The sequence below is a fragment of the Paramormyrops kingsleyae genome, chromosome 19, assembly GCF_048594095.1.
Source record: "Paramormyrops kingsleyae isolate MSU_618 chromosome 19, PKINGS_0.4, whole genome shotgun sequence".
Taxonomy (NCBI): domain Eukaryota; kingdom Metazoa; phylum Chordata; class Actinopteri; order Osteoglossiformes; family Mormyridae; genus Paramormyrops; species Paramormyrops kingsleyae.
Genome location: NC_132815.1, coordinates 12,698,876 through 12,726,063, shown reverse-complemented (window position 1 = coordinate 12,726,063; position 27,188 = coordinate 12,698,876). Strand labels below are relative to the sequence as shown.

The following is a 27,188-nucleotide window of genomic DNA, read 5'->3' as shown; positions in this document are numbered from 1 at the left end:
CCGAGGACGCCGGGCCTCTTGCTCGTGACAGCAGCGCCCCCCCCTGCCGCCCAGTAGCGACCCCAAAGGTGCCGCCAGATGTTTCTGCCGTCCCCGCGTCTCTGTCGGACGGGAACACCGGGCCCCCCTCGCAGCCGTCATCCCGCCCTCCTCCTCCTCCTGGCCCCGCCTCCCCTGCCCCCGTGCTCCCCACGGTGAACACACCTGCCACCCTGTTCCCGTGCTCTCAGCGCCGCCGCGCTGTCCCAAGCGCAAGCTATTTTAGCTCCGAGCCGCACCATAACATCATTACCCTGCGGCTTATTATTTATACCAAACGAGCGGCTTATCAGCAAATGTGGGCGTCAAAATCAACCATGCAGCATAATGCCTGGAGGCCTCAGCCGTTTTTAAACCCTTCCAGCAGGTTGCGTGAGTGCATTTGATATTCTGTTACATTAACCTCCGAACGCAGGTTCTGAATGTGTTAAATCTCCCATGATGCCTTGCGTCCGTCTGACTTACAGCAGGCTTCTGATTATGTTTCTGTGAGGAGACAGCGGTCCAGCCCACAAGCCGGTTAGCACGTTCCTGCCGACTTTCACAGCTTTTTAGGTGGGAAACCCCAGCCAACAGTCCAGGTAACAGCCAGGGAGAGACTTTACAGACCAGGATGGTAGAGGGTGGGGTATGACGGTAGAGGTGGTTCCTTTATAAATAGGTGTCAACAGTCGGGCATCTGGGTATGCAGGAAAACAGCAGTGTGTGTGTGTGTGTGTTTGGGGGGGGGGGAGTGTCCCACGGGAGCTGATCTGGGTGCCTGCTGGTCAGCATGGTCCTTCGTCTGCCCGCCTGCCCGCCCGTGTGTGCGTGCACTGGCAGAAGGCCTGTGCATAAATAAAGCAACAGCAAATATAGAGGACTGCTGACAAAAATAAATGGCTTCTTAAATAAGACCCCATATATATAAATATGGAGATGAGACTCTGGTCACCCTGTTGTCACCCCTGTTAAAGAGAGAAAAAAAAAAAAACGACAGTGAAGGCTGCTGGTAGATTTATTACAGACATGTCTTGGCAACGATCCTCAGATTGTCAGGGTGGGACGGGGGTGTCGGGATGTGGGGGGGGGACACATAGCCTGGCTGCAGATGGTGGGGGAGGTGGTTATGCATTCTTGTGGGGGTCACGCAGGGGTCACCAAACAAGGACAGTGAAGATGGCACATTCCTGAGCCGGGCGGCACTCAGCGATCGCCGTCCCTTTGTTGCTATATTTTTGCCACGTGAAATACTTCTCTGGGCAGTCAAAAAAGAGACCCTTTTCAAATGAGTTTGGCCTCAGTGCTCTAATTTCACGAGTTTCTCCAAAACACTCTGGGAGTCAGTAGGACATACAGTACACACTGAATGCGACAGACCCGAAGTTTCCTCTACAGGGCACATCGGTTCCCTATTGCTCTTTGTGGAACCTTCTGAAAATTTGGAACAGACGCATGAACGTTAATCACAAGGGAGTTAATCACAGGCAAAAGGCTGTATAGAGCCGTTTTTGTGAGCGGTGTTTTTCATACTTACCAAGCCCTTCTCATCGTCCCCGGCTCGCCACTGTCGCCGCCGTACCCTTGACTCTTCTCGTCCCGCCCCTTGCGTCAATCTCCCCCGAGCACGCTCAAAGCACCAGACGAGAGACGCCGACATTATGTAACGCTCGCACGGCGCCTGAAACCCGATCGGGGGAGGGGCATTGAGGGCGGCGCCATTCGGTAACTGTCAGGAGGACTCGGCAAAGTCACGCCGTCGTTTTGCACGGCTCACCTTGAGTCCAGACAGGTAACGTGTGGGTGGGGTTGGGCTTGGTCATCATGGTTTCTCCTCCTCAAACCCAGAGCGGTCCCCGGCCCATCTTCTCCCTGGACCCAAAGCTTCTTTAATTACTCCTGATGTACGTGGGCCAGCACTCACAAATCACAGACGGGACGCTGTTTTGTCTGACGGGTGAGGAGCGCCCGTGTGATTCACTGTCACTGGGTGGATTGGGGAGGGAGGCAGGAAAGAAAAGGAACTTGACTTAAGGAACAGCTTCTCCTCAGCAGCTGGTGATCTCTGGTCTCAGATGTTGACACCTGGCTAATTCACACAGTCGGCAGAAATCCCGCAGTCACACATGTCTGTCCACATGCGATCGCTAGTCTGCCTCTCAAACGCGCCCGTATTCCAGCCCGAGGGTCAGTGGGCATTCGTACAAATCGAGTCATTTACACACTTGCTTTTATTTCTCATGTTTTAACACGTTCTAAATTGGGAAGTTTTATGAATAATTGTATTACTGCCCTGTCGGCTAGCCAGTGAGCCTTGGATGATTTGACGTCTCAATAACTCACCTCTTGCGTTTTGTGCCAGTAAATGATGCCCACCCGCCCCTCCCCCCACTGTGTTTAAATAGGCTGTTCTGTTTGTCCTTGTCTCTCAGATGTAATTGCACAGCATATTGAGATTGCATGTATGTTTAACTCTTTCGTTTAAAGCAGCAGAGTACTTCTTTGTGTGAAGATTTCAGTTTCACTTTGAAAATAACATGATGTATTCATATGGCATCTCTTGTTGTGTCATTATATTTAACTCATTCAAGTGACAGTAGAAGGAAGGGCTACAATTTATGCCTTGAAGATGTTAAAGCTCATGAGACTTTCTTTGGAAGGAAGACCGAACAGGTCCCTGTGAGATGGGAGGATGGAATGGTGATTTTCTTTGGGTTTAAGAAACGTTGGAGAGGGATAATAGGAACATGCTGTCGATTTGGAATCAGCAGCTGGGAAATGCAGGCAATGGGAGCAGGAATGACTGGGAAGGATCTACAACTGGGTGCAGGATGATAGAAAACACTCTAATATCTCATTGGCAGTTAGGGGCAGGTGACTGAAAGGACTCTAATATCTCATTGGCAGTTAGGGGCAGGTGACTGAAAGGACTCTAATATCTCATTGGCAGTTAGGGGCAGGTGACTGAAAGGACTCTAATATCTCATTGGCAGTTAGGGGCAGGTGACTGAAAGGACTCTAATATCTCATTGGCAGTTAGGGGCAGGTGATTGAAAGGACTCTAATATCTCATTGGCAGTTAGGGGCAGGTGACTGAAAGGACTCTCCACCTGACATCCATGCCATCTACCTCCAACTTACGGTTTATTGACCTTTACCTTCACTGAGAGGAAAAATAACTGCACCAAAACTAACTCCATCAGGTTGAAGAAAACTTTGAGAAGCTGTTTCAGCCTTCTGTCTCATTTGGTGAGTCTTAGATTATAATATTTCCTCCTTTCTTGCAAAAATAAGTTTTTGACTGCACAAATTCTCTAATGCTCCTTATCTTCTACTTATTTTTTTTGGGGGGGGGGGGTCATGTGTCAAAAACTCTTGAGCGGGGTGATACCTCAATACTAAATTTCTTCATCCGCAGCACCACGCCGTGTTGCTTCGGGCATGATTGGGAAGCCTGGTCCCGTGTCAAGTTGGCACTGTTTATTTCCTGGTATTAGTGTTTGTATATCACTCGTCATGTGATGGAAACCACTGGTGCCCCCGGTCTCTCCCATCAGCTGAGGTCTATAGAGAACATCACTGTCAAGCTGCCCGAATTAGATCTCTCTACCTGTCAGATGACTCACCGTGCCCATCCGTACCAGATCCTGCTTAGTTTGCACCTGGCTTTTAAAGGGGATTGTTTTTTGACTGTACTGTATGGTGTCTTCTGGACCTACTAGATGTCTCTTGGTCTAATTGGTAGAATAAGGGTCACACAGAGATCATGCATAGCACCATGGGAAATGTAGTATGAGCTTTCATTTGGATGCCAACACAAGGGTCTCTGACCAAGATGCAAATCAGCATGTGGGTGGCTGTAGACCAATCTCCTCTGCGCTCTGTTTCGCTTCCCTTTGTCAGTCGTACATAACATGATTCCTGCTGGTCTCTCTGGTCACCTGGAGAAGCTCCCAGAGACCAGAGGACTCTTTTTTTACCTTTCTGCTGGTCTGTCCAGAGGAACCTGAGAGTCACATCCCAGTGCCGATGGTCCTCCTTGAGGACCTCAGCCTCAGCACTGGGTTTGCCAAGCTGTAAATATGTTACATATAAGGGCAACTTTTGTAATGCTGCAGTGTTTTCCTCCTGTGTGGGTTTGCTTGTTATAAAATACTCCTTTGTGGTATGACCCCTTAGCAGGTTTCACAGTGACTAGGTAAGTATGTGTATTCTGAAGATTCTTCTCTCAAAGATTTTTGGACAATGATTTTTTAGAACATTTCTCATCATTTCTTAAATACGAGAGTTGAGTAAGTAATCTGGGACACGTTTTAACCTGATCCACATTTCCCACAGTCTATTCTCATTGGCTCCTCAGGCCTGGACAGGCCAGCACTGGGAAAAGCTTCACCTTGATATGGGAACGAGGTGACCAGAGAACCAGGAAAAAAAATCGCTATGAGGCATAATAATAAGGCTATTTTGTTCTGCCTCTGCGTAACCACTGCTGTGTTTGGGGATGCAAGCCCCCTATTCTCTAAAACATTCTCTTCTGCAAATGATTCAGGCTTAGATGATCCAGCTGGAGTCAGATCTGGAAGCCACTGGGAACTGCAGTGGTTTCACACTAGAGAACAGGGGACGCATCTGGTGGAATCCTCACCATCGGGCACATATTGGGCACCGATGTTGCTCGGTGCGGGGGCACTGTAGTTGCCTTGACCACACGCTGGCACCTGCCTGACAGAAGACAAATAGACAGGACGAGCCTCACCCCTGGACAGGACCTGCTGGAAGATCCTAAGCTCTACCATGCCTAGACAGAAGGCAGGCAAGCATCAGAGAGCCAAAGACTCATTACCAAAGGCAGACATTAGCATTATAATCAATTTATTAAGTTGTTAACAACTGACAATGTGTGATATAAACACCAGAAGACAATGAATGCCTTTGAAATTGTTTTAGTATAACAGCATTATTATAACTACTGTTTCGATGTGTACTCATACAATTATAATGTAAAAGTGATTCCACAACTGCCAAGACCATAAATGGATGCAAAAACCTCCCAGCCAGCAATGGGCAACTACACTAGCTGCTAACTTTACAGATAGTATCTATATCAATAGTAATTTCAGTGATACAGGTCATCCATTAATTCCACACACAATTCATTTCAGCCTTTGGACTGATCCTGGAATTCTTGATTGGAATTCGTGATCGATTGACGTTCTCCCACCATGATACTGTGTCATTACACCATTAAAATCTTCCTGTAGAAGGTGGCCATGGGTATGTAGTATTCGCTGGAATGCCATGTCCCACGAAAGCTCCCCTTTTTGAAGACGCTAGGATGAGTGTTTCTTTTCTTTTGTCTGGTGAAGGGGCATAGGTTGGCTACCTTGTACTATTGTTCTCTGAGCGGGACGCGAATTTCACGGTGCCGGTAAGCGGCCAACGGCCCATGACCTGATCAGCTGGAGTTAAAGTTGACAGGGATGTGGGGGGGGCTGAGAGTCACATGGTCCTCACACTTCATGCACTGGTGGTCAGCTGTGATCAAGAGCAATTAAGCCCCAGAGCCTTGGCACCCCAGTCAGCCCACAATCCTCCAGCTAGATCAACCCCAGGGGTCATTTGACTCTGTTTAAATTTGGGACATTCATTCCATTTGACGTTGATGACAAACACTTTTTTGACATTCCCCCTTGTTCTTTTGCTTATTGTCTGACAGCCCACTAATTCACATTGCCCACCCCACCCCTTCCCCCCATTAATGTCAGCAGTTAGCATTCAGAATACACTTTCAAAAATCCATACGTAGCATAACCGGATCCAAAGTTAGGGCTGGACCTTCATTCTGATGACCACTTTAGACCTTCAAGGGGAATGAATAACTGTTATTCCTTTTGAATACATCCATCAGTCTTCCATCCATCTTATGCAGTACAGGGTCACTGTGGGGCCTGGAGTCTATCCCAGGGAACAAGGCAGTAGGCACCTTTGGCAGGATGCCAGCCCATTACAGGGGACACTCTCACCTACATACAGAGGTTTTTTTTTCTCCCTACTTGGAAGTTCTTGGGTCCTCTTCTCCGTTGTTGTCTGTTGTTCCTTTCTTTCATATTTTTTGTCTTCCCTTTTCCCTGTTTTTGAATTATTCTGTATTAATGACGTAGTGATGTATTACAACACATCCATGTAAAGTGTCTTAGTGTGAAAGGCGCTATATAAAAATGAATATTGCACAGACAGAGCCAGGGGTGGGATTCAAACCAACCCTGAGCTCCCCTTTGTAGTATGCATGTATTGGATGGACTGGCATCTCATCCAGGCAGTTCCGTAGCTGTGTGCTCTCTTTGCTTGGGATAGGCTACAGGCCCCCTGACCCTGACCAGAAAGAGTAGTTAGAAAATGGATGGCTGAGTTACTAGAGGTGTTTCTTGACTTGAGCATCATAACACAGTGTCTCTGATATAACAGGAATCTCTTCTGCTCCTTCCTTGATCATTTGACACGTTGCATCTTCTATGATCCAGGCGATGTTGTTTCTTTTTCTCACATTCTGCTCCCTCATGCCTGCCTCCCCATCTCCTCCCCAGCCCTCTTTTCGCCTTCTGACTTTTCACAAGCCACCCAACTCCCGTGGACAGAAATGAGATGTGACAGGCAGGGGGGGGGGCACTAGAGATTTTGGGCCCCATGAAAGTATATCATATTGGACCCACAATCCAGACCAATCCAATTATGTTACAAATTTCTTTAGGGCCCCCGGGATCGTCCTAATGCCACCCCCCCCCCCCCCGTTTACGGCACCCCTGCTGTTACTACCACCCAGCTTGGTCCTCCCCCCCCACCACTGCCTCCACCTCCTCCCTCCCTGCCCCCCTTGTTGGCATCCACAACCCCCCCCCCCCCCCCCCCCCACACATTTGCCCCAGCTCTGCCAGGGCGCTCATATGTGACTGCACTCCTGGCTTGGGGATGTTGGTTGCAGCACATATATATCACTGTAATTTCTCACGAAGGGACACTTTGCCAAGAGTATTAATTAGAGGGCGACCTTTTTTTTTTTAGGGCTGTGGTGGGGGCTGCTTTGTTTTTGCAGCCTCTTTATTATGCCCAGCTGGAGCTGGGGTTCAGCCGCGCAGCACATGACTTCTGTGTCGATTCCAGGGGTGGAGGACGAGCGGCGTTTCTGCGCCTCGACTCCTCAGTCCTCCCTTCTTCTGGGTCCTAATGAGAGAAGAGTTCAAGACCCAGGTTTCACTGCTCCAAGACAGGAGCTCTTAGTAATTAACTAATTACAACTGTACAACCCATTGTGCTACATAATTTATTTATGAGCTGCTACTACAGTATTCCTCTGACATTCTTTGCACTGTCACTGTTTATTGTTGTTTATTATTTATCGTTACAGTCTATTAATGTCTAAGTTTCTTTTTTACTATGTGTATTGTGCGACTGTAAACCTGAAAGAATCTATCTATCTATTTATCTAACGATCTAGCTAGCTAGCCTGATCAGATATTTGGTTGTAAACAAACAATATGCAGATGCTTCAAGGCTTGGCTGCTTCGGATAGAGAGAGCTGTCACTCCGGATGCAGTCCAGAAACTGATACAGCTCAATTAATAGATACAGTCCCCCCTCCCAGTGCCTCATCTTCTTGGGAGTGGGAAGGAAGGAGTGAGATTCTGTCCTTGGATCCTTGAGACTAAGAATTCCACATAAAAAGGTTTATGTTCGTCACTTTCAGTCTGTTTGTTGTCCGTAGCATCGGGCACAGATACAGCCAGTATATACCCCTGAAGGAAGCCCCGCCCATTATTTCTGTCATGTGACAGTGGCAGAACATGTGTCACTTCCCCTTTGTTGAACATTTAATCCACTAACAACCGACACATTTACATAATCTGAGTGATGTGTGATACCTTTCAGTTGTGAATAATAAAGGTGTACCATCAGATGTCTCAGAAAAATCTATTTTCCATTATTTCAAGCGTGAGACGTAGTAATTTTCATATAGTTATTATTCAAAGTAAAGGTATGTGAATTCATGCAGTACTAAATACCCAGTACATTCAAACTCTAATAATACAATTCACGTGTTACAGTAGTGTAGCCATTCAGAGAATGTTAATAATTATCCATCAGCATGCAAGTCATGTGTCAAAAGTAGTATTCCGAAAAATGCTACAGTATGTTTAAACTGAACACAATGGATCTCATCGGCAGTATTCCTTGCGACCTGCTTGATTTAGCTAAGAATGCAGTTCACAGCTTGGGCTCAGGTGTGGTGACTGCGGACACAGCCGTGAGGGGTTAGCGCCCTGAGGAGTTAAGACTGTCAGCTGACATCTCTACCTGCTGACATGGGCCAAAGGAGCCTGTTTCAGATTCAGCCCCTGAAACAACAGGCTCCCTTCACTCGTAAACAGGTTACAGGCACACGGGCGGTTCTCGCAGAGAGCCGCTGAACCGTCTGTTAGCCTGTTAGCCTAGCGTGACTCCGCGGCTAATTCCGTGCCCATGCTCCCCTCTGTTTTCCTTGTTCTCGTTCATCCTGAAAACCAAATAGGAAGCCTGGGGGGTTGGCGGGGCAGGGCGGGGGAGCCGCTGACTCAGAGCCAGGGACCCGGCGCGTGCCGTGGAGCCGTCGTCCTCGAGCGCAGCGTTCGCTGCCCTCGTTAGCGCAGCTCTTTACGTCCCGGCGCTCCGGGGGAAGAGGGATCACTGCGATCACGGATGAGGGGTTTGGCAGACCCTGGCAGGCCGGGTGCTGGTGGCAGGCAGGAGCTAACGGCCTCCAACGCTGCTCTTCAAGGAAACTGTTCCCAGCCTGCTTCAGAGGTCCGGGAGGGAGGCACTCATGCGGAAACTCGGTACGTACCCAGGAATTGTGTCCCTCGCGTTAGCAGCCTGAAGCGTTTTGACTGACGCTGTGCCGTTAAATCTGACGCTACAGTTGATCCGAGATTTAGAGGAACAAACATTTTTATTGTCAGTATTTCACTGGTACACATTACGGGGGGGGGGGGGGGGCATTACATTACATTACATTACAGGGTTACTCAGGTAGATTTCACTAATGTGAAAACTGTATGGCACAATGGTGCCTATTCACCTCTATAGGGTTTTATTTAAAATTCCTGAGTAATTGTTAGTGTCTATTACTCTGTGGATTAAGGAATGTAGGCATGTGTCTGGAAGGTTGCTGGTTCAAATCCTGCAGCTGAGAGAGTAATGATATCACTGTTAGGCCCTTATCCCTAAAAATGGCCCCAGGGCTGCTCAGACGCTAAGGTGCATTCTTATATGTATCTCATGGAGAGTAAGATATGCAAAAAAGCCAAAGAATAAGTATGTACCTGTGCTCATACTTTTACAAATAACAGCGTCACTCAACTGTTATGATTCCTGAAAATAAATCTAGCACATTGTGTTCTGAATATCAATTGAAACACACTGTGAGCATCAGGCCTGCAGCACATAATCCCAGGGCCCCCATGATGTGTGACCCCCCCCCCCCTACCTGGACCCTCTCCTACTATCATCTATGTCTGGTTCACTGACACTCATCAGATGTGTCCCCTTGTAACATAGCTCTTTCACAACCCCCCCCCAGCAGGAACAACCCACCCTCCTCCTCTAATGGACCAATGACTGAATACGCCAAGGTGCTGAAAGTTAGGCTCACAAAGTTAGACAGATGGGCCACCAGGCCACCTCCAAACATGATGCCCTTCATGTATCTAAAACAGTCTTCATTTATCCCGACGACCCCCCCCCCCACACACACACCCAGCTGACATAGTTATGGGTTGATCCCGTGAATCCCTCCACTAGTCCTCACCTGTTCTTTCCACTCGTCTTATTCCGTGCCAGCTGCCGCCAAGGTCCCCCTCACGCTGGAACCGTGTAAACATACGGCTGCTGCTGCGTAGTGACTCAGAGGTTCCCTTTCAGGAAGCATTTAAGATCCAAGGAAAGGTCGATGGGCCCGTGAGCAGCGGCTCTGTCTATTTATGAGGCGGGAACGGGCGGCCAGAGACGCTGGGGGATGTAATGAAATCCATCCCGAAATAAAATGATCCACAGACCTCACTTGGTCTTACCAAACAAGATGAGATAAGCGCTAAAGCCAATATCCTTAAATAGGGTTACACTGCATGCTTAATGCAAAGTTATCTATAAACCCAACTGAAAAGTTTGTAATGTTTATCCATAGTTTGAAACTAAGTATATATTTTTATTTTAACAACAAAATTTCTGCTCCTGCTGTAATTGATGGATCATTTCTAGTAAATCCCCTCTCAATGTCAATCAACAGGTGTACCTCAGGGAACATTCTTCAGCTCAATGCCTGTCTATTCAAACACCAAGAGCTTTCCTGATTATGTTTTAATTTCATGTTGCATTGACATGTTATCAATATGCCTGGCTAATAATTAAGAGGCTTATGCTTGCTAATAACTCTGCTCCAAAGGCTTGTGGCCGGTCCTGTTATCGGCAAACTTAGATGTTTCCTGGCCTTATGTCCTACAGCCTACTCTAAGCTCACACCTACCTTCAAAACTTTGGCTACTTTTGAAATCCTACCTCTAGTATTTCCTACTGTTTAGCATCTTCAGATATTTCGACGCCATTTCCATAGCTTATCTTTGTTTAACCTGTGGTCCAATGGCTACCTGTTGACTTCCCCTATATGCTGGTGAATGCTGGCCCAAGTCATAATGCTCTCTGGGCACCCAAGGACAATCACACAGCTGCACATCACCCAGACCATCGGGACACTTTCCACATCTTTGTCGGTTGAGAACTTCTGATTTACTCTCGATTTATGTAAACAAACGCATTAGCGAAAACTGAAAGTTATGTATGTAGAATTTATTAATGACAGCTGTGTTGAGTCTATATCTTTCAGGTTTTAAGTATTTTAATGTGTTGACTTAACTGTGTTAATTTATCATTATAATAGACTGTGTAGATGGTAGGGATAGCTCGTTGATCTATAGAAGGGAGATAGCCTTGACCTAACTGAACTGACCATCTGTGACAGCCCAGTGTGTCGATATTAATTTGTCTGATCAGCACTGTATCGATGTTACTCCCCTGGAAATGGCCCAGCTTCCTGTCGGAGTAACTGCTAGCTCGCCGCTGTTCTCCCAGTCACATGCTCAGGGTATTACTTTCAGTGACATTTCTTACTGCCCTAGAGTAACATGCTTTTTATGTGTGGCAATGTGAGATATTCAGCGGTGACACAAATGAGACACTTATCAATAACGACTTCTTTTTTTAAAAAGTATTTCATGAAAATTAACTATAGGCCTATTAGTAATGTATTATTTCCTTAATATATATAGGCCTACATTTAAAATGCAAACACCACGCAATATAAATGTATGATATTGTGTAAACAAAATCTTTTACTTTACAGTTAGTTAAGTTACCTTAATTTACTCTCTCTCTCTCTCTCTCTCTCTCTCTCTCTCTATATATATATATATATATATATATATATATATATATATATATATATAGACACTAAGAAATAGACGGTATTAAGTAAGAATTCTTAGTGTCTATATATATGTATATAGACACTAAGAATTATTAATTAATACCGTCTATATGGTAGCCCGTAGTAAACAGTTGATGACACCTACTACTTATTGGTGAGTTTCCCGGTGCCTTATCCCTACGTCGTTCGTAGGTTTTGTGTTAAAAGATATAACTTACGAACGACGTAGCGTTAAGGAGACTCACCCTAATATTATTAGAAAAAAGATGATTTTGTTTCTAAATGTACAGTGAGTCGTAGAAGGAGTACTAGGACAGAATAATTCATATTTGTGACAGACCTCTGCGATTCAAGCATTTATTTTTTAATAACGGTGTGTTTCGGTTTGTCACTGTATATGACAAAGAATTTCACTGTACAATACACTTGCCAGGTCTGCGCGTTGTCACTGGGCATTTGTGAATATTTCTGTAAGATTTTAAGTTGAGTTGTTCTACAAAACGTTACATGCTTTTACCAGAGACATTTAAATGTAAACTCCTCCGCCTCCCAGGACAGATTACAGTGTTGGGTATAACTAGCAGAAAGTGTTATGTAGCCTACTGTCACGATCCGCTCCGTTCGATCCCGATGTGTGCCACGCCCACCTCGTTACCTCGTGTTCAGCCCTACTTGTGATCACCTGAGTCCTGTTATGTCTAGATTGTCTTTGGTATTTAGTCCTCGTCTGAGTCAGTCTTCCCGAGATCTGTCATTGTATTGTCTTGGTGTTCGTGCCTGTCAGCCAACCCATTACTATTAAACCCTGTTTGTCCGAAGTCACGGCTCCGCTTGCCTGCTTTCCTGCTCGCCTGCCTCATAGCCCTGACAGAATGACAGATCTCCCCAACGCACCTCCGCAGGTCGATGACCAGCGCATCGATCTGCTTCGCGAGGTGTTGTACTGGCTTCACCAACCGGAGGTCCGGGAGGACACCGGATTGTTGGACTTGGCCAGTAAAAGCGGGACCCTCCTCCAGGAGGTAACCCCGCTCACGGCAGCGCCTGTCATGGCGGAGGTTCGCGAGAACCTCCGACAGCTCTTTGACAGGGTTACGGAGAAGCGGCTTCAGCCGCTCGCCCTCTCCGAGGCAACCCCGCCGCAATCGTCATGCCCCAGCCGCAAGAAGAAGAAGAAGCGGAAGGGGAAAGGGGAAGCAGCCGCCCCGACGCTGCTCTTGGGGGCCTGCTCCTTACTCCCTGCCGGGGATGACATCGCCGCTGCACCGCCTGCAGCAACAACGGCTGCTGACGCCACACTGCCCGCGGCTGCGCTGCCTGCTGCAGCTGCCGCCTCTCTGCCCGCGGCACCGCAGCAGCTTGATGCCTGTCTCGCTGCTGCTATCCGGCCATCGCAGGCGACTTCCCCCTTCCAGGGCACACGGCTAGCCCTTAAAGGGGCCAGGGCCGTCAGGGACTCTATTCCCCGGATCCCCAAGGCCCTTAAAGGGGCAGCGCCTGCACGCCCAGCGCCAATCCTGGCGCCTATTCCGGACCTGCCTGCTCCGCACCTGCCCGCGCCTGCTGTAGCTGCTGCTGCCGTCGCCGCTCTGCCCGCGGCACCGCCTGCTGCTGCTGCCGCCGTTCTGCCCGCGGCACCGCCTGCTGCTGCCGCCTCTCTGCCCGCGGCACCGCCTGCTGCAGCTGCCGCCGATCCGCCCGCGGCTGCGCTGCCTGCTGCCGCCGCCGATCCGCCCGCGGCTGCGCTGCCTGCTGCCGCCGCCGATCTGCCCGCGGCTGCGCTGCCTGCTGCCGCCGCCGGTCTGCTCGCGGCACCGCCTGCTGCTGATGCCGCCGCTGCGAAGCCAGCAGCACGGCCTGACCCGCCTGTCCTGCCTGTCCTGCCGGACCCGCCGGTCCTGCCTGCTCTGCCTAGGGCAATGCCCGAGGCGGCCGCTGCGGCGCCCCCTGCTGGCCGCGTGATGGCGGCGCCCGCGACGGCGCCCCCTGCTGGCCGCGTGAGGGTGGCGCCCGCGACGGCGCCCCCTGCTGGCCACGTGATGGCGGCGCCCGCGACGGCGCCCGCGACGGCGCCCCCTGCTGGCCACGTGATGGCGGCGCCCGCGACGGCGCCCCCTGCTGGCCGCACGATGGAGGTGCCCGCGACGGCGCCCCCTGCTGGCCACGTGATGGCGGCGCCCATCCTGCCAGCTCGCCGGTCCTGCCCGTCTCGCCTGTCCTGCCGGCACCTGAACTGCCCGTCTCGCCTGTCCTGTCCGGCCAGCCCTACTCGCCGGTTCTGCCCGTCTCGCCTGTCCTGTCCGGCCAGCCCTGCTCGCCGGTCCTGCCCGTCTTGCCTGTCCAGCCGGCCCAGCCCTGCTCGCCTGTCCAGACGGCCCAGCCCTGCTCGCCTGTCCAGCCGGCCACGCCCGCGGCCCCGCCAGAGGCCGCCGCTCTGCCCGCGGCCCCGCCTGAGGCCGCCGCTCTGCCCGCGGCCCCGCCTGAGGCCGCCGCTCTGCCCGCGGCCCCGCCTGAGGCCGCCGCTCTGCCCGCGGCCCCGCCTGAGGCCGCCGCTCTGCCCGCGGCCCCGCCTGAGGCCGCCGCTCTGCCCGCGGCCCCGCCTGAGGCCGCCGCTCTGCCCGCGGCCCCGCCTGAGGCCGCCGCTCTGGCTGCCCCGCCTGCGGCCACGCCCGCAGCCCTGACTCCCTCGCCCTTACCCCGGCAAGGCCGACGCCCCCAAGGACCCCGCCTTTCAGTGTCCCACAAGGGACGGGGACACAGGCGTCGGGCCCGGGTCCCGCCCTCCCTGCCCCCTGGCTCGCCCGTTCGGCCCCTGGCTGTGGCTCGGTGGCTGCCTGCGGGTCCTCCGGCTCGGGGTCGGCGGTCGCCGCCGGGTCCCCCCCTGGTTCCGCGGTGCCGGTCCTCGGTCCCTCCTCCGGCTCCATGTCGGTCGCCTCCGGGCCCCCCTGCTCCGGCTGGGCGTCGGACGGCGCCTTCGCCGGCTCCGGCTGCGCCTCCGCCTGCCGCGGCTTCCCCCTCCTGCCTGCCTGCACCGGTGTTCCCTCCTGCTCCCTCCGTGTCCCCTCCGTCACTCCCTCGTCCCGTTCCCTTGGCCCCTGGGTGGTCCCCTTCGGTTCCCTTCTCCCTCTCGCCTGCGGCCCCTCCGGCCGCTGCCCGTCGCCCGCCTGGGTTCCTTCGGGCTCCCCTGGCTCCTCCTCCCTTTCCCTCCGTCCCGTCTGTTTCTGCTCCTCGTCCCTCTGTGTCTCCTCCGTTCCCGTCTGTCCCTCCTGCCTTCGTTCCTCGTCCCTCTCTGTCTCCTCCGTTCACTCCTGGCCCTTTTGTTCCTCCTTTTTCAGTCCCCTCTCTGTCTCCTTTCTTTGTCTGCCTGTCCGCGTTCCCTGTCCTCTGTCGGGTCTTGTCGTTTTTCTGGTCCTTGTTCCTGTTCAGTGTCTCTGTTCTGTTCCCTGTTTTTGGTTGATGTCTTGGTTTTTGTTTTCCAGGTCCTGTTCCCCGGTCTCGTCCGTCGCCTCCTCCCGGGCGCGCCCGGTGTGCGTGCCTTTGGGGGGGGGTTCTGTCACGATCCGCTCCGTTCGATCCCGATGTGTGCCACGCCCACCTCGTTACCTCGTGTTCAGCCCTACTTGTGATCACCTGAGTCCTGTTATGTCTAGATTGTCTTTGGTATTTAGTCCTCGTCTGAGTCAGTCTTCCCGAGATCTGTCATTGTATTGTCTTGGTGTTCGTGCCTGTCAGCCAACCCATTACTATTAAACCCTGTTTGTCCGAAGTCACGGCTCCGCTTGCCTGCTTTCCTGCTCGCCTGCCTCATAGCCCTGACACCTACTCTATAAAGATTTCCCCCCCAAAACTAGAATCCACCCCGCTTCTAGTTATTGTTAGGGGTAGTAACGAAACATGGAAATATAACTTGAATTAAGTCTTCACAGTACAAAAACATGGCTTTGCAAGTGGTTTCTATTCCAAAAGCCCGATAACAAAGTGTACGTTTCTTTGCCCTTATGCCTTTGCAAATATATATGTCGTTTAATGACGCGAAATGTCGTAATACACCGCACATGGCAAATGTCCCGTCGCGTTTTGTTATCGCTATACTCAGAATTACTTCATGAAGGTCACCCAGGCTGATTCAGCGTAGTAAGGTTATACATGCACATTTTAAAATATTAAAAACACTCAATGATTAGACGAATACGTATTTTTGTGTGTATTCAGATACAAAGGCCCATATAGATCGTTGTTTTTAGATCAAATGCAGCACCTCTTTTGGGGGAACTCGTTGACAGACGTGTCACACAGCACGACAAACAGTATGAAGGTTTTTTTTTTCTTTTACTAGTTTTGCGATAGTTTTACAAACTGAAACACGCTTAACTTTATAATTCATCCGAATAAAGAACATAGACACAAATAAACCGGCCTCAGCTGTAAACTGGTGTCGCTGTCTAGAGGACCGTGGTGATAAATCTGAAGATTTCTTACAAGTGTGTTTTAAAATGAACGGAGACAAACAACCAATGTGAACATACAAATAAGTATTAAAAGCAGCTCTGTATATACATGACTACTAATTTAAGTCGTCATCTCAAAACATATTTTGATTTTTTCCTATTCGTCATACTACTTTCCTATTTCTCCCTTCTTTCCCTTAGCAGCGTAACTTTTTTCATGAACACCATTTTAATAACTTTCGTTCAACAACAATAATTATAAAATAACGCTTAGCAGAAAACCTTCTTAGAAATAGTAAATAGGCCTAAGCTGTTTTAGTTTCGATATTAATTACGTTTTCGTTGGCGTTAACAATAAAAATGTGTTTTTTTTCTAAGATTAGTCAGGAAATCATCTAAATGACACATGCCGATTGCCAACAAAAGCAATGCAGCTCCTTTGAACATTTCAAAGCCTGATCATGCCACAATACAACTTGAATTGAGCTGTCAACACCTTGCAGAATTATGTTGTTCAACTTTAACAACACTCTGCCCCCCCAAAAAAATATCAACGATCGAAATAACAGCCTTCCTTCGCAATAATTATTGCAGCAGCTGTGTAGTACTGTAGTTACTTCGTGTGTAAATGTGCAGTTTTATTGAAATGTACCATATAACTGTCAGTTGATCTGACTTTAGTTCTTTTACGCGATGCACTGACCAATCAAAAGGGAAATTGCCCTTTAACGATGACCAAAGGTGAGCATATTGTTCACTGGACAAGGTGCCTAAACTAAATTTTAAACTTTTTTTAGTCTGACTATGAATATCCAGATAGTAGCGGATTATTAATCAACAATGGTGTAATAAGGTCAAATGTAAGCGGAACTTTCTTCTTCCCGTCATTCTGCCAGTTTATAGCCTAATTTTACTTTTACAGTACTTCTTCTCGACAAAAACACAATAATCTCCAAACAGCCATTTCCTTGCTTTGACACACTGCTTCCAAAATGAAGACAGTTAACATTCATCCAAACAACACCTCTGCTGATTTTTATCGTGAGTCAAAAAGTAGGCTATCCGGACTCTTCCCCCTTCGTTTTAACCTTTATTGGAATATTTTAAAGGCATTGCCATTTATGTCTGGCGGGTTATAGGAAGAAAACAACGGAATTGACAGTTCACGAGTAGCAATTCGACGTGCCTTCTCTTATCATACATTAATATACATCATAAAAATGCATATTTATAGGTCGCTTATCTAATTAAGCCCCTTAAATGTTCTGGTAACGGTTGAAGTTTCAGAGTGATTGAGCCCGGAGGTGATCAGTATGCGAAATGCGAACAGAAGAAAAGGATCGCGGTCCCCAGTCAGGACGTACAACGCGCCGGGACCGACAATCGCCGGCCACCTGAGTCCGGGGGTAATTACTAATCGGGGGGCGGGGGGACGGGCCGCTGATTAATTTGTGAATGCTATGAAACAGCACCAAGTTGAACATTCCTTCGTTTGATAGATAATAATAATAATAATAATAATAATAATAATAATAATAATAATAGCAGTAATAATGCATAGTCGTTATTTATGTTTTTCAGTAGCCTACATCCGAGTTTAACATTTGATTGCTTATCTGATAGATACTGCTTATCTGATAGATACAGAACCGCCATGACTTTCTTTGCGAAAACTGCTTTGCTGATAGATTTATGCGACAAAGGGAAGTTCATAACACGCGTTCAAAGCGATGACTAATCACACAACTCACCTCAAATAAAGGACTCAGCATGTAAGCTAAGTAAATACCATCTCTGCTTTGTTAAACGTATATCTTTTAAGATTAACAATATCAGTAAAATATGACTCGAGATGGATTTTTTTTTTATATTATCATTCCGGTTGTAGAATATAACAGTCATTCAAAGAAGTTGGTGTTCCTGGCCCCTTAACATTGGATGAAACTTAATTAGGGACATTACCAACATACATGTCCGCTTTATATGTCTCTATATATTGTAATTCTAACACGGATGATATTTTAGCCTTTTTTCCGTGGAACAAGCATTAAAAAAAAACTTTTTTTTCGTTTGTTTAAATCATACATGATCTGGTGAACTATTAGCCTACGCGTTTTGGATATAACTGAATATAATTCAACCAATATTTTTTCCTTTTACTTGCAATTGTACCAGAGATATTAATCTATATTTTGCCATAAGGTACTCACGGACAGTGTGGCTTTGGAGACTTAATATGCATGCCCTAATTGTTCGGGCTAATTGTTTCTAGGCCTGTTACATTTCTTCTCTTTTTACAATAAGCTGACAATCAGTCCTGAATTGAAAGTGTATAGGAGAGCGTCTGCAAATGGCACCGCTATTTTGAATGTTTAATGAAATTATATATGAAATGTGGAAAACGATAAAATAAACATACAATAACTGCAATTTGTCTAAAATCTCCTATCTCTTTATTAAGTTTTACAGTCCTTAATACAAAACCCCTTTCTAATTGCGAAGTTAAAAACACGGGGTGTGAATACATCTGCAATAGGTGGCAGCAAAGAGAGACTTTGTGCCTCACGGTCTTCGGAGACTATTTTGATATCGCCAGTCTCTCATTTTACTGGAGCTGTGTCTTCGTACCGATTTCACGTAAATCGGATGGTTAGTGACCTTTTAATAATAGCACAGAGACCAGTATTTCGTCAACGGAACGATATATCAGTAAAGTATTTCAAAATAGGCCTACCAATGATTGTAAAATTAAATAGGCTTATACCACAAATTATTAGCTGAATATTAACGCAGTAAACGTTAGTAATCGTTCCTAGTTATTATTGAATTTCATGTTTTTTTTAAAACTAAAACTACAACTATATTTTAAACAGGCATACAATAAAGAAATTGAGTTTAACACAGTACTACCAAAAATTAAAATCCAAAAAGATTTTTTCATTTATTCACTATTTATAATTTATATTAAATTGTAGAACACCACATGGGTATATATAAAAACAGACAAAAGGAAGTGTAAAAATCCGGCCAAAAAAATAATAAAAATCTTGTTGTTTTGCTAAAAATCAAGGTATAAATAAAATAAAGGTATAAATAAATAAAATCTGTGGCAGGGAATGTAACTTAGATGTTTTTGTGTAATTCAGGTATTTGAATGCGTCCCCTCTGACACGGCATAGCTAGCAGAGGTGTGGAGGAGCACAGTTGGACTTGGAGGTAAACCCAGTGTAACCCCACGGGGCCTACAGCCAACATCTCCTCACCGGCCAGCCAGAATGTGCAAGCACAGAGCAGTGCCCGGCTGCCTTCCCTATGCTGTCCCGTCACCAGTGACACATATCATTTTCAGACCCAGGTAAAACTGTTCTGCTGAAACTTACTTCAGAAGTTATTTTGATATAGAGCTGTCCAAGGTCCTGAAATGTCACTAGTTGTACAGAATAAGAAAATGAACTAAATTCAAATATATGAAATCTTATATTTAGAACATCACGGATATCTGTGCATATAAATTACAAACCACCCCACAGTCTTTGTTAACACTCTGAGGAAATTTGTTGGAAAGGCACTATATAAAAATATTTGAATTAGTTTAAATGAATTTCCTGTATTACTATTTTATGGAAGTGTTAAATGTGTTAGGTACTATGGTGGCCCAATGGATAGCATTATTGCCTGCACCGCTATTGGTTGGGGTTCCACCCCATTCTCTCCTCCATCTGTGTAGAATTTGCATGTTCTCCCAAAGTCACATATATTTCATATCACAGTCTAAAGACAGCCAACCAACTTCATTGGCCTCGGTAAATTACCCTGCGATGGACAGGCATCCACTCCAGAGTCTTACCCCTGTCTTGTGCCCTATGCTTGCTGGGATGGACTCAACGATTGCTTAGGAGATAGTTGGATGGATGTTGAATATGTCTAGGAACTGATACTACTCTTTTAATGACACAAAAGGTTAACATCAAAAATAGTGCAGCCGGCAATGTAAGCCATGTGGGGTTCTGTACGTCAGCCCATGTGAAGGGTTTGGCCTGGATCCACACGATCCGCTTCATGAGCTCAACACACAGGCTTGACAGTCCTTGGGAAAAATATTCACATCGCCATGCTTTTTTGCAGTAATAATAAGTCAACGCTTTCCTTACACCCCCCAAGCTTTTCCAAATGATCAAAAAACTTACGGCAGATATTTTACAAGGGAGAGGTGTTTACATACCCTAAATGATTATTTTCATTTGTTTTTGGGTGTCCAAATGGGTAGATTCAGGCTTCTCCTGAGGTATTCTCTCTCTTCGGAACATCAGCACTGCTGGATGATGGTGGGCAGACATTCATGAATGCAGCATTTTCAAGTAAAAAAGCTACCTGAGGATATGAATGACAGCCTCCCTGTGAATATTACCACCATGGTTGTGTTAACTGGGTTTTTCCCAGTCGCTCACATTTGCGTCAACGAATGCCATAGTCTGAACGAAAAGGTGAGAATCTGTTCCTTCCTGCTCAGAGCTCTGCTTTGTGTTCTCAGCCAATCAGGACAGGGGGGACTGGAGTATCTGAAAGAGCTACACAGCCAATCAGAACAGAGAGGACGCAGGTATCTGGAAAAGCCACTCAGTGTCGTCTGATCTTATGCAGGGCTGATCCTTTCACTGCAGGTTAGGCAGAGTATGCAGACAAAAAGCAGTCATTGTACAGAAATCTGCTTCTATGTTTATGAGTTTAAATCAGCGGCACTTTAATACACTGGCTGCTTACCGGAGCTGAAGCCCAAGAGCCTCCACTATAAAGGGGACTCAGCTACCCTTATTTAATAAAATTTGAACCACTTCTCCTCCCCATCAACAACTTTGCCTGTTGCCATTACCCCCCCCCCCCCCCTCACCATGGTCTCTCACCATGTTAATGTGCCTCAGGTTTAAATACTAAAGCAAACTCAGTGAAGTTATTGAATCACTCAGATCTGTTTCTTTATTTGCTGAATCTCTTTTTTATTTGCTGAATTCTTTATTTGCTGAATTTAATGGCTGATCTTGGTGTGGCTGATCTTGCAGTGGCTGATCCTGCTGTGGCTGTCTGCTATGTCCTGTTTTGCATGTGATGTTTGCTTCTGCTCTATGTATGTGCAGCTTGTATGTATACCATTATAATGCTTTATGTATCACAGCTGTAAGTGTAATTTTTTTATTTTTATGGAAGAATGTCAAGGAATTTGGCTACTTTTAAGTAGTTGATAGATTTTAGTGCTTCGTACTAGAATCTCCAAAAAAAAAAAAGATATAAAGCATTTAAAAAATTAAAACCCAAAGCAGTTTTTAAAATTGTAACTCTAACTGCTCAACCTGAAGTAAAAAAAACTAATTTATTTTGAAAAAGGTGCTACAAACTTTGCATACTAGACTGATATGATTCCCTGCCCGATTTTCTTAACACATTTGTCACAAGTGCTTAAGGAATAAGCCAGGCTGAATTTTTGAAGCTGTTAGTTAAATTCCAGATGTTGTTTTAATAATAATAATAATAATAATAATAATGTTATTGTTTTCATGTTTTTATTGTGCTTGATAAACTACTAATGTAGTTTTGCCCTTCTGGATAAGTATATAGCGTTTTGGTTCAGGCTTTCTCTACTTTTATTTTAGTATATCACCAATATTTTCCCCACCATTTGAGAGCTACTGCTTGATTGTCAGGGTGTTCTGATGGTAGAAGACACTTTCCCTTTTATGAAGATTAAGTATAACGTGTTCTCAGGTTGCGAAGGGGGGGGGGGGGGGGGGGAGCAAGGCCACCATCTGTCTCTGGCTGCACAGAGTCAGGTGAAGAGTTGCACAAATTGTCATCCTCACAAGTAAGTACCACATGTCATTTAATGCTGGTCACCAGTCTCAGGAGAAGCTGATCTGCGCAGGAATATTCAGAATTTTTTAAGTATTTCTGTATCTCCGGATCTCTGCATTTCAATAACTCCAAGTGTCTTTGACAGCCCTTAATCTCCATGCTTGGGTCTTTGTTTGAAATCGACTACCAAGGGAAGCCTACAGAGATTTATGCCTAGAGATTTTTTCAAATAAAGAAAACCACTATTATTCCACATTAGCAGAATCCATTACAATAACAATGTGCACAGTTGAAGCACCCATTGTTTGTGCACCCAATTTAGGTTTATCAGCTATGGGGTTTAATTCCTGTGCAATGAGCTCAACCTTTCCTCCATATACATTGATTTTATTTACTGTGCTAATGCAAAAATTGCGAGAGAGCACATTTCCCCGCTGATTTGTAGTGGTCACATCAGAGGTCACGCTGATCACAGGTGACGCTGCTAAGCTAATGAATCACCAAGGCAAAGGTAACAAGCCAGGTACAAGACGCAAGATGGCGGGAGGTTAAATGACACGTCACATGATGCCGATTCTGGTTTATCCCTCTCATCTGGAAGGAAACACTTTGCAGTTCAAACTGACCACTGACTTAACTCTTACATGCTCCTAAAATAATTATGTTACTATGAGAGAAGCCTGACCTTGTGCCTTTGTGGTCAATTTGACCCCAGGGTGTGAGAGAGTTGTGGTGATGTCATTGTTGGGCCCCTGAGCGGGGCCCTTAACCCCAATCGCTCCAGGGACCCTGTCCGACTCTGCACTCAGATTCTCACTTGTACGTCTCTTTGTAAAAAGATATGTGCTAAATAAATGCTAAATGTTAAACCATACTGTGGATATTATAGCACATGGCACTGTCTCACCTGCTTCTTTGTAGTTTGTTGCACCGTGTTACTCTATTGCCAGCTATAAATGTTACTACATTCCTACTATTTCTGGGCTCCGTGACCCCTGTAAACACTTTCCGTGTCACTGTGCTCTCACTCAAGTTGAAACGATGATGAAAATTGACTTAAACTGAATTGTTTCCTGATGAAATCCCAAGGCTGTAGATCAGAGGTGTAGTTAGACATTCTTGATCCCCTGAGAAGATGTTGTCTATACCCTACTGTAGATTTTGGGGCACCAACACAGTACAGGGTCTTCTGAATCCAGTAGCGGCCTCGGTGACCCCTCCTCAGCTGCAGTGTTTCCAGTGAGCCGACACACCACTGCAGAGGTATATTCACTGCTGGCAGTGTCAGTCTTCTGGGCTCAGGGGTGCAGTGCCATTGTTACTTGGCACCTCTTCGGTCATTGTTCTTCTTGCTGGGCTACAAATATAGAGGCTTTGGCTCCAGACTCTGGAGTCCAGAGTGTATTATCTTGAAGAGAATTATGGGACAGTCTTTGACAATGAGAATAAGTTGCTCTTACCAGCAAAGCACTTGGATACAATAACCGTGTGGCCACGTCTTTTAGGGACTGGAGCTTAGTGACTGCTCCACCCTTCCTTAAGATGGGTTTTAATCATATGTAATAACACTTCCCCCATCTATCTAAATTTGCTGCCTTTCATTGTGCTTATATGCTGTGTCAATATGTAGCTTTGTAGGTGATTATTGAGTAAATTTAGGTTTTATAAGAGTATAAACAGTATTAATAATTTCATTAACTGTTAGCTAATGTTTTCCTTTGGGATGGGGGGGGGGTTTCCCAGGGATATCTAGTATCTAGTATTTCTTCATCTTTCTACATGAAAAGAAGGTTGCATAGTGTTTCTTTTTGATATATTTCTATATCAACAATGATGACTGTTGTCTTTGTGTGAAATTTCAATAGCTCTACCATTCTGGAAGTTTTTGAAAATTGATTTAATCACTTAAAATAGTTGGATTTAAACTGTACAGAAAGGGGAGGTATCAATACACTAGGAGAATCAAGAGACCCCATACTCTATTAGGGCCATGAAATCGACAGCAGAGCGACCCCTGGCCTTGGGTCACGAGGTCGCTCAAGCCTCCACAGGAAGGGGTTTGAATCCTGCATGTGTGGAGCCTGCAGCTTCTCCCAGGGCTGCACAGGTTTCCTCTTGTTACTCTCATTTTCCGCTGCCGTCTAAAGATGATTTGGTAAATAGGTGTCTCCACCTCTAATTTGGCTTCTCGTCCAGAGTGTCCTATGCTGCCTGAGACAGACACCGGCCCGAGACCATGTTAGAGGACAGGTTACATCTTACTGCCTCCCCTTTCGGTTTTACTCACAATTATAATGAAGATATGCTCTCCTGTGATGGTGTGATGCCTCAGATGGCTGCACTGCTGCCTCATACCTGCTGGGTTGGAGGTTTGAGTCCCACCTCTGCTGCGGCCTGAAGACAGGCAGCTATACTGCCTGGGCTCGGCTTTACCCCCCCCCTCCACACCCACATGCATCTCTAACCAGGATAAGCAGCTGTAAGATGGATTGATGATGCAGTGCACTGTACCTGATGTGTTGTGACACTGCTCTTGTAGCCTGTCCTCTGTACTCAGCCGGGCTTGTCTAACACTTAGTTGCTTGGTTGACCACTTCCTCTGAAAGTGACTTAGCACATTCAGCAGCTACATATTCCAGTTAGCTTCCCCGCTAATGGCTGCTACGGCAGGTCCCTGCATGGGGTCCTGGACAGGCAGCTTTCGAGATATGAGACCCCATCTTTAGCCGCCTTGACTAGGACGCCGAAACCTCTCCTTAGCTTATCCAGCTATGCAGAACATTAAGTGCAATTCTTATTTTCTGAAATTATACAGCAATTTGCAGTTTCAGTTATTTATACTACCATTTGTACCAAAATATTTCAAGTTAAGGGCCTTTTCAAAGTTACTATCAAAATGTGATTTTTCATTAATCATCCTATACGTATTATCATATGGTCAAAAAAGAATGATTAAGGGAGGAATGTTGAAGTATGTTGCAGTTTTGGGATTAACTTTGGGGGAAGTTAACCTGTTTGAAGTCTGGCTAGGCTGGTGTTCTTATCTGGTGCAAAAGTAAAATGGTTCTCATTGCACGTTTTACAGTAATATGTCATGTTAGTTTTTCTCAAATGTGAAGAAATAAATACTTGCATAAAATCTTACATGTGATGTGAAACTAACAGAGTTTATCTATTGAATGGCTTATTCAAATACTTAGTTTCGCAAGTAACTATATTTAGGCTGAATTGGCAATAGTAGCATTCAAATGTTTTTTTGACACGTTTTAAGAAACGCAGGTAAATAAGACTGGCGTGGACCGCCGCACTGTAAAAAAAAAGGTATTAAAAAGAAAAAAAACTCGCTCTCTCCCCTTCATCGGCCGTGGTAAATTCTCCAGGATCCGTTTCAAAGCCCGTTAGAGGAGACGGCTTTTAACGCCAGCCTAGTCCAAACAGCGCTTCAACCTGGTTGCCTTTCCGTCAAAACCCCCGCGTGTGCTAAGCGCGGCCGTCCATTTTAAGGAGCCGTGTATAAGATCGGAAAACCCTGCATGGTGCGGACCCCACAATAAGAGGAACCCGACCTCTGCACCTTTTGACTCATGTTTTTACCTGGACAAGCGACAGAGGTCTGACTAACAAGGTAACCGAAACCGTTCTCTCTAAAGTAGGTTAGAATCGCATTGCGCATCCCGTTCAGGTCTATGTATCCCGTTGGTTTCGCACATGATAACCAGTTAAAACATCAAACAAACGTCAAACTGGGTTAGTAAACAGTTATGCGTACGTCCCGATTTGCAATATGCTGAGTGGTCTGGATGCTCTGACATGTACAGCTTCGCAGCTATGCACACGATGTGGACACATAATCTCTCCCTATGTGTATTACTTACTTTAAAAGCATTTTTTTGGAAACGAAACAATCCCGGCTCTTTCCCACTGGCACTTATAACTTGGCCGGTTGGCGCTTATTAAGGGGATGCGTATTGTTTTTGCGATCAGCGGGACTTGTCCTTGAGATGTTAGTAACTCCGATGTGTTGGCAGAAACGGCCCACAGAGAAATAGCTTCGGTTCCGATTCGGTTTCATTCTTACCTTGGACATTGTGGAGCACTCCGGGTTGCACGTTGCCGGTGCTGTTATCTGCGAGGTCGGGGTATCACCTTCTCGGATGTGACACGGTGTGCCGTCCCCCGCTGCGCAGCCGAATTGATTCACTCATTCTTAAATGAACGCAAATCAGTGCACGGACGATGCATGCATGAGCCCGATTAACAACCGTGTTTCGGAGTTTATATTTATAGAAGACACAACGACAGCAGTTTTTCACACATTTCATTTTTAAGGCAGTGCTGTAGGGAAGTCGCAGAGCCTTGGGTTAATAAGCGTTTGATTTTGAAGAGCTGTTTGTGTAGGATGACACAGTTTGTGATGTCTTTATTTGTGGAAATAAGAAACAAATTGTGGGGAAAATAGCAGTTACCTGAGAAAGCGAGTGCTGTGATTGTTCTTCCTTAGACAGACGGTTTTATTCTGAGCGCATCACTGAAGCGATACTCTTTTGGGGATCGTGTCCTTTGCATCTAAGTCAGATGAAACGCAGTCCTGTACCTAACTGGATTGCACAACACAGCTGACGAGAACAAGAGTAAATTGATTTTACACGCATGACAGTCATATGTAACGTTAGACATACTGTTTTGAAATGTGAACTTAGTTCAGAAGTACCTCTTCATTTGAAGGTATTGCAATAAATGATTTAAAAACTGATGGTATTTTTTATGAAAGCAACGTTCACAATTAAATAAAGCACATTGCAGTAGGCTAACAAGAGGTAATTTCCCCATATTTCCCCAGTAATACCATATACTCCATACTTTATAATGTTGGTAGAAATGTTACTGTGAAGTGTGTAAAATACACGTTAAGGACACTTTGATGCTTAAAATGGGACAGCAGTTTGCATCTTCAGCACGGACCGAGGACGCCTGTCCTCTTTAAATAGATGTATGTTTGTTTGTTTACTCAAGCTGTTCCAGAATTCAATCAGGGCATTTTTCACGTGAGACAGGAAAGCCTTTGGGAACCGTGAGGGGGAAGAGTTGAGACTCCCGCCTCGTTAAAGACAGCTCCTGTCTCTGGATCCGGCTGCGACTTGCCTGAAATGCGATGCCTTTGCTTTTCCGTATAGCCGTTCTCTCCTGCAGGGCTGCAATCGGAGCCGAGCCGGTACCGCGTGCTAGTGCCCGAGCAAGGAACGATCCCAGCCTAGCCGCCCCTCGCTCCTCTCCCTCCGGTCCCTCCTTCCTCTGAGCCCGGCTTGCCCAGACCGGTGCCGCTTAGTGATTTTCCCTCCCGTGTTTAATCTTTGCGAAGGGAGAAATCA

General features: G+C 46.5%; 1 protein-coding gene and 1 long non-coding RNA gene across 2 annotated transcripts in view; one reads left to right on the top strand and one right to left on the bottom strand.

Annotated features, from left to right (window-relative positions):
• Positions 1–1,344: 1,344 nt before the first annotated feature.
• LOC111841312 (uncharacterized) lies at positions 1,345–27,186 on the bottom strand. The gene is made up of 4 exons (XR_011984101.1): positions 26,962–27,186; positions 26,286–26,435; positions 25,898–26,025; positions 1,345–2,004 (listed from the first exon to the last, which is right to left on the bottom strand). It is a non-coding gene; the product is annotated as an uncharacterized lncRNA (long non-coding RNA).
• The window catches only part of LOC111841311 (estrogen-related receptor gamma-like), a 129,538-nt gene continuing 111,195 nt past the window's right edge, over positions 8,846–27,188 (top strand). The window contains exon 1 of the mRNA XM_072702758.1: positions 8,846–8,885. The gene's annotated coding sequence lies outside the window, so the exon portion shown is untranslated. The remainder of the gene's footprint in view (positions 8,886–27,188) is intronic.